We start from the raw sequence: 7,702 nt of genomic DNA, 5'->3' as shown, positions 1-7,702 counted from the left end.
TTTTACACTCCGACCAATAGTGCACAAGGGTTCCAATTTCTCCACATCCTCATTAGTGCTGTCATTTTCCAGCTTATTAATAGTAGCCATCTTAATGGGTGTACGGTGATAGCTCACTGTGGTTTTGATTTGCATTTCTCTAATGGTTAGTAAAGCCATCTAGCTTTCTAAGGTAGACCTGATGAGTTTATGAGAGTTGTTCAGCTGAAAACATGAGGGTCACAGTTAAAGGTCAATACTGTAGTTTGCCTCAACTGCTGCTTAGAATGCTGTTGATAAGTATATGTTTGTATGAGACAAAGTGAATGCATTTGGTTCTAATTTCTTCAGATTAATCAGAGTGGCCAGTAGAGTGGCATATTCTTAGGGAAAATCTCTAGAAGCCAAGATGGTGTAGAAACAAAGAATGGATAGTTGGAAAACAATTCTTCATAGGTCTCTCACATTTCTACACATCTTGCAAGCGGTAAGGCACTAACTTCCTTTGTCCTAGACTATCTATCCAAGGATGTTTGTATAGTGAACAGCCTTGGAAAGATCTTGGAATATCTCCCTTTGAAGCTTCAAAATAAAATTTTTTAAAAAGATTTTATTTATTTGGCGACAGACACACAGCGAGAGAAGGAACACAGCAGGGGGAGTGGGAGAGAGAGAAGCAGGCTTTCCGCTGAGCAGGGAGCCTAATGCAGGGCTCAGTCCCAGGACCCTGGGATTATGACCCGAGCCAAAGGCAGATACCTAACAACTGAGTCACCCAGGTGCCCCCAGAATAAAAATTTAGATAAATATATAAAGAAGATGTGGTATGTATATACAATGGAGTATTACTCAGCCATTAAAAAGAGAGAGATCTTGCCATTTGCAACAACATTGATGGAACTTGAGGGTATAATGCTAACTGAAATAAGTCAGTCAGAGAAAAAAACAAATACCATATGGTCTCATTCATATATGGAATTTAAGAAACAAAAGAGAAAAGGGACAAACCGAAAAACATACTCTTAACTAGAGAGAACAAACTGATGGTTACCAGAGGGGAGGTGGGTGTGAGGATGGATGAAATAGGTGAAGGGGACTAGGAGTTAACTTATGATGAGTACACATGGTATACAATTGTTGAATCATTATATTATACACCTGAACCCAATATAACACTATATGTTAATTATATTTTAATTCTTAAAAATAAATAATTTAAAATTTTTTCAGGTTTCCTAAACTCAGGGTTTCTTTCCTGTAATGCAACTTACCATGTAGGGAAGTATCACCTAGCCTTCTTCACGTTGCCATGGGGGAAGTGGAATTCAGGCAACTAGCAGAAATACCAGTTATTGGACTACTGTTAGTGCTATAAGTAATAAATAGTCTTTTTGTCTCTGATCTAGGAGTCTTATGTCTTATGCCAGCATCCATAAAACTATGGCAGGTTACCATATTACCTTGCATATAAGATAAAATCTCAGATCTTTCACCATTCTTGACAAATATCCAGAAAATAAAAGTGACAAAAATAATGTGTTCCAGAATCTAACAAATTCAGTAAAGTTGTAGGATGCAAATTCAACACACAAAAATCAGTTGCATTTCTACACACTAAAAATAAAATGTCTGAAAAGAAAATAAAAACACCAGTTTCATTCATAATAGCATAAAAAAAAAAACAATAAAAAAACTTTAGGGATAAATTTAACGAAGGAGGTATAAGATCTGTATACTGAAAATCACAAGCATACCTCATCTTATTATGCTTTACTTTATTGTGATTTAGAGATATTCCATTTTTTACAAATATGTTTATGATGGGGCGCCTGGGTGGCTCAGTGGGTTAAGCAGCTGCCTTCGGCTCAGGTCATGATCTCAGGGTCCTGGGATCGAGTCCCGCATTGGGCTCTCTGCTCAGCAGGGAGCCTGCTTCCCTCTCTCTCTCTCTGCCTGCCTCTCCATCTACTTGTGATTTCTGTCAAATAAATAAATAAAATCTTAAAAAAAATATATGTTTATGGCAACTCTGCATTAAGCAAGTCTATTGGTGACATTTTTTTAATAGCATTTATTCATTTCATGTCTCTGTGTCACATTTTGGTAATTCTGGCAATATTTTTCTTTATTATATTCATCATGGTGATCTGTGATCAGTAATCATGACTCACTAAAACCTCAGATGATACCATTTCTTAGCAACAAAGTATTTATTAATTAAGGTATATAAATTTCTTAGACAAAATGCTGTTGCACACTTAATAGACAAAAGTATAGTATAAATATAACTTTTATATGCACTGGGAAACCAAAACTCTCGTTTGACTAGCTTTATTGTGATACTGGCTTTACTGTGATGGCTTGGAACAAAACCCACCATATCTCCAAGATATGCCTGTATAAGACTTTGATGAAAGAAACTGAAAAAGACACAAATAAATGGAAAGATATTCTATGTTTTTAAATCAGAAGACTTAATATTGCTAAAATTCCCATATTACCAAAAGTCATTCATAAATCCAGTGCAATTCCTATCAAAATGCCGATGGCATTTTTCACAGAAATAGAAAAACAAATCCTAAAATTTTTGTGGAACAACAAAAGACCTCAAATAGCCAAAGCAATCCTGAGCAAGAATAAAAAAGCTGGAAACTCCTTTACAAAGCTATAATAATCAAAACAGAATGATACTGGCATAAAAAGAGACACGTAGACCGACAGAGTAAAGAGTTCAGAAATAAACTACGCAAATACAGTGAACTAATATTTGACAAGGGAACCAAGAATACTCAATGGGAAAAGGATAGTCTCCTTAATAAATGATGTTGGAAATCTGGATAATCATGTAATAATAATGAAAATGGACCCTTATCTTATACAAATCACACAAATTAACTAAAAGGGATTTAGACTTAAATATAAGATCTGAATCTATGAAGTTCCTAGAAGAAATCATATGGGAAAGGCTCCGTGCCATTGGTGTTATATTATTTTCAGGTGTACAATAGAGTTATTTGACAATTTAACACATTACTCAGTGCTCATCATAGTGAGTGTACTCTTAATTCCCTTTGCCTATTTCATTCACCCCCCCTACCCACCTCTCTCTGGTAACTAAGAGTCTGTTTTTTGGCTTGTCTCTTTTTCCCTTTTGTTCATTTGTTTTGTTTCTTAAATTCCACATATGAGTGAAATCATACAGAATCTGTCTTTCTTTGACTGACTTACTTCACTTAGCATTATAATCTAGCTCCATCCATGTTGTTGCAAAGGTCACAATCTCATTTTTTATGGCTGGAATATAACTCTTTATCCATTCATCTGTTGATGGACACAGGCTATTTCGTAATTTGGCTATTGTAAATAATAATGCCATAAACATAGGCATTATTTATCTTTTTAAATTTAGTGTTTTCATATTCTTTGGGTAAATACCCAGTAGTGCAATTACTGGATCATAGAGCATTTCTAATTTTAATTTTTGAGGAACCTCCATATTGTTTTCCACAGTGGCTGCACCACACTTTACAATTCCATCAACAGTGCATGAGGGTTCCCTTTTCTCCACATCCTTACCAACACTTATTTTTTCTTGTGTTTTTGATTTTAGCCATTCTGACAGGTGTGAGGTAATATCTGATTGTGGTTTTGATTTGCATTTCTCTGATGATTAGTGATGTTGAACACATTCTCATGTGTCTGTTGGCTATCTGTATGTCTTTTTTTTTTTTTAAGATTTTATTTATTTATTTATTTATTTGACAGAGATCACAAGTCGGCAGAGAGGCAGGCGGTTGGAAGAGGGCAGTAGGCTTCCTGCTGAGCTGAGAGCCCAATGTGGGGCTCGATCCCAGGACTCTGAGATCATGACCTGAACCAAGGCAGAGGCTTAACCCACTGAGTCACCCAGGCACCCCTATCTGTATGTCTTTGAAGACATGTCTGTTCATGTCTTTTTAATAAGCTTTTTTTTAAGATTTGTTTTACTTGTTTTAGAGGGAGAGCATGTGTGCAGGGGTAAAGGGGGGGCAGAGGGAAAGTAAGAATTTCAAGCAGATTCCCTCTTGAGCATGGAGCCCCACTAAGGGCTCTATCTCACGACCCATGAGATCATGACCTGGGCAAAACCAAGAGTTGGCCACTTAACTGAATCAGCCACCCAGGTGCCCTGTCCATGTATTTTTAATTGGATTATGTGGATTTTTGGCATAAGTTGTATAAGTTCTTTATATATTTGGATACTAACCCCTTATTGGATATATTGTTTGCAAATATCTTTGGTTATGAGAAATTTTTAAATATATATTTGGGGGTACCTGGATGGTTCAGTGGGTTGAGGCCTCTGCCTTCGGCCCGGGTCATGGTCTCGGGGTCCTGGGATCGAGCCGCGTGTTGGGCTCTCTGCTCGGCAGGGAGGCTGCTTCCCTCTCTCTCTCTGCCTGCCTCTCTGCCTACTTGTGATCTCTCTCTGTCAAAATATACTAAAAAAAAAAATTTTTTTTCAAATATATATTTGGCTTATATTTGTGGCTCATTATATTTCTGTTGAACAGTGCTTCTATAGTGCATCCATCAACATCTCCTTAATCTACTTAATCTACCACCTTAATCCAAGTCACTATCATTTCTTGCCTAAACTACTACAATGGTGTCTTTATTGATCTTCATACTTCCTCAATTGTCCCATTCTAATTGATTCTCCTCACAAATTACAGATTTTTAAAATATAAATCTCATTATATTTTTTATTCGCTTAATATCTCTCAGTGGATTTTTCATTATCCTTAAAGTCCAAGCTTCCTATCATGGCCTACATATGATATGACTCTAGTCCCAAACATGCCTGCCCATCACTATCTCTCCTCCTCTAAAATCACTCAGTAGACACTATTCTCTAGCAGCATGTGACATCCTTCAGACATATAAAGGGTATAAGACGTAAACCCATTTGGCCCTGTGTAAGGAATGTTCTGCCTGGCTCTTTGGCTGTCTCCTTCTCATTCTTCAAGTCTCAGTTTATACATTAGTTCCCTAAGACGTCCTCCCTGATCAGCCAGTGTAAGGGTTTGTGCCCTTTATTCTCCATCCTAGAAACTGTTTCCTTGAAACATATTTTCTCAATTTATAGTGACATATTTATTTGTATGTTTAACTGTTTGTCTCTCTTCCTCTGCTAGACTGTAAGTGCTGTGATAAGGAAGGAACCACTGTGCACAGCCTACCAGTACAGACCCAGTTTGGGTAAAGAAAATTACTTTAAGGGCACTGCAGAGAATATTTAAGGTAATAGGGATTGGTTAGAGATTAAAAAGAATGAATCTGGAATTGCCTAGAGAAGAATATGTCAGAATTAAGGTTAATTGATACTAGAAAAAAAGCTTTAAATTTGAATTATTTTTGCGAAAATTAAATTAAAATACGTGATCCAGAAGCATTGGCCAAGAATCCAGTTGTTGTTGTTGTTTTTAAGATTTTATTTATTTATTTGACAGACAAATATCACAAATAGGCAGAGAGGCAGGCAGAGAGAGAGAAAGGGAAGCAGGCTCCTTGCTGAGCAAAGAGCCCAACACGGGGCTCGATCCCAGCACCTTGGGATCATGAGCTGAAGGCAGAGGCTTTAACCCACTGAGCCACCCAGGTGCCCCAAGAATCCAGTTTTTTAAATTAGAATATTAATTCAGTGTATGATTTGGAGATGAGTCTCAAGTTACAACTCCCCAAGTACTCCTCCTGCTTTCCTGTTCTTGATATTCGTTCCAGGAATTTCCATCATGCTGTGTGGAAACAAGATAGGATTCCCTGACCAAGCTCTAAGCACAATACCACATGGTGACCTGATAAGCCCTTCTGGGAGGGCAGTCCTCTTCCCTATAGTTCTCAAATGGCACATTCTCTTAACCACAGTGGACCAGGGCTGTCAAGTCCCAAATTTATCTAAAAACAGGTCATAAATGGTGTGTGATGTGGGAAAATGCTCATAAAATATTTATTAAAATGGGTTTAAAACAGTTACTATGTAATAATCTGTTGTCAGACACAGTAGTGCATAGTTGGTATTCGACAAATATACTTTGAATAAATCATTAATTTAAGCTAGAAAAGATACTGTATTTATTTCTCACACATAATATATTCATCAGAAAAAAAGACTAGAAAGTTATACAACCGTATGTTAACAAGTACGATTTCTAGGGTATTGGGATTATAGGAACTTTTTGTATGTGTTTTTCTGTATTTTCCAATGTTGTGAAATTACATGATTGTTTTGCAATCAGGAAAAAATGTTATTTTTATAAACCAATAAACTATCAAAACTAGTCCTCTAGGCCCTCTGTGGTCTCAATTTTAGCAGTGACTCAAACTGTGGTGATTACATAAATATCATTTTGATTGGGAAATGAGAGAGGAGTGAACTTGGGCTTTCTGAAGAATCTAATTGGTCACGCAAGCCATTACCAAGGTGACTTCTTTGTTCACTAACTCTAAGGAAGAAAGTCAATGAAAACAAAGCAAACCTTATTGAAGTACGTACTAATTTCAGCTTGAGAGGATGGGCAGGGGCTGAGGGAGGAGAAGGGACCTTCTCTATCTAATGACAATTCTGTTCTAGAGTTTGTTCTCAAGTTTTCAGATGTCAGGTACAATGTAAACCAGAATTCAGCTCAATGGAGGTATGATGCAGACAGTAAAGATATAAGACATGCTTTATCTATAGAGGTTTCAACCTCTTTTGTGGCTATCATAACCTCTGGTGCATACATTATACACACGGTGCTTTATACTGAAGGTATTTCATATTTATTTCCAATTCTGTCATCCTCCCTTACATACTATTCTCAGATCAAGAATTGTTCACCCAATCATAGTTAAATGGGCAAGGTCATTAAAGCTGCTGTATTAGATGCCCAAGAGCACATGCATGCATATTTGAATATCTTCCAAACAATAAACCAAGGACAGTTTATAATTTGTCTATTTGATATAAAACTATTCTAATTTCCCCATTTCAGATGACATCATTAAGATCTTAATTTTCTAATAAAAAAAAAAAAAATCCTCCTCAGGGAGTGCCTGGGTAGCTCAGTCATTAAGCTCCTGCCTTCAGCTCAGGTCATGATCCCCGGTCTGGGATTTTGCCCCACGTCAGATCCCTGCTTAGTAGGAAGGCTGCTTCTCCCTCTCTCACTCCCCCTGCTTGTGCCCCCTCACTTGCTGTGTGTGTGTGTCTCTCTTTGTCAAATAAATAAATAAATAAAATCTTTAAAAAAAAAATCAATAAAAAATAAAAATAAATAAATTTTTGAAAATCCTCCTCAAGCCACCATATGAAGGAAAAAGTTAACAAACTAATTAGATCAACTGCAATGATGTGGATACCATACTGTTTTATGATGGGGTTTGTGTACAGACACAACCAAAGATTGCCTTACAGATAAAAATGAAGTCAAGGAGAGGATCTGGCAGTGGTAACTGAGTAAGTGCAAAGATATTGCTACAGAATATTTTTTTTCAAAGATTTTATTATTTATTTGACAGACAGACATCACAAGTAGGCAGAGAGGCAGGCAGAGAGAGGAGGAAGCAGGCTCCCCACTGAGCATGGAGCCCAACTCAGGGCTCCATCCCAGGACCCCGGGACCATGATGGCTCAGTGGGTTGGGGCCTCTGCCTTCGGCTACAGAATATTTTTAAGCACTAAGTTTGTATAACAGACAAGAGG

This window comes from Mustela nivalis (assembly GCF_964662115.1).
Source record: "Mustela nivalis genome assembly, chromosome: 12".
Lineage (NCBI taxonomy): Eukaryota > Metazoa > Chordata > Mammalia > Carnivora > Mustelidae > Mustela > Mustela nivalis.
The sequence above is the reverse complement of the archived record's forward strand: the minus strand, read 5'-3'. Positions refer to the sequence as shown.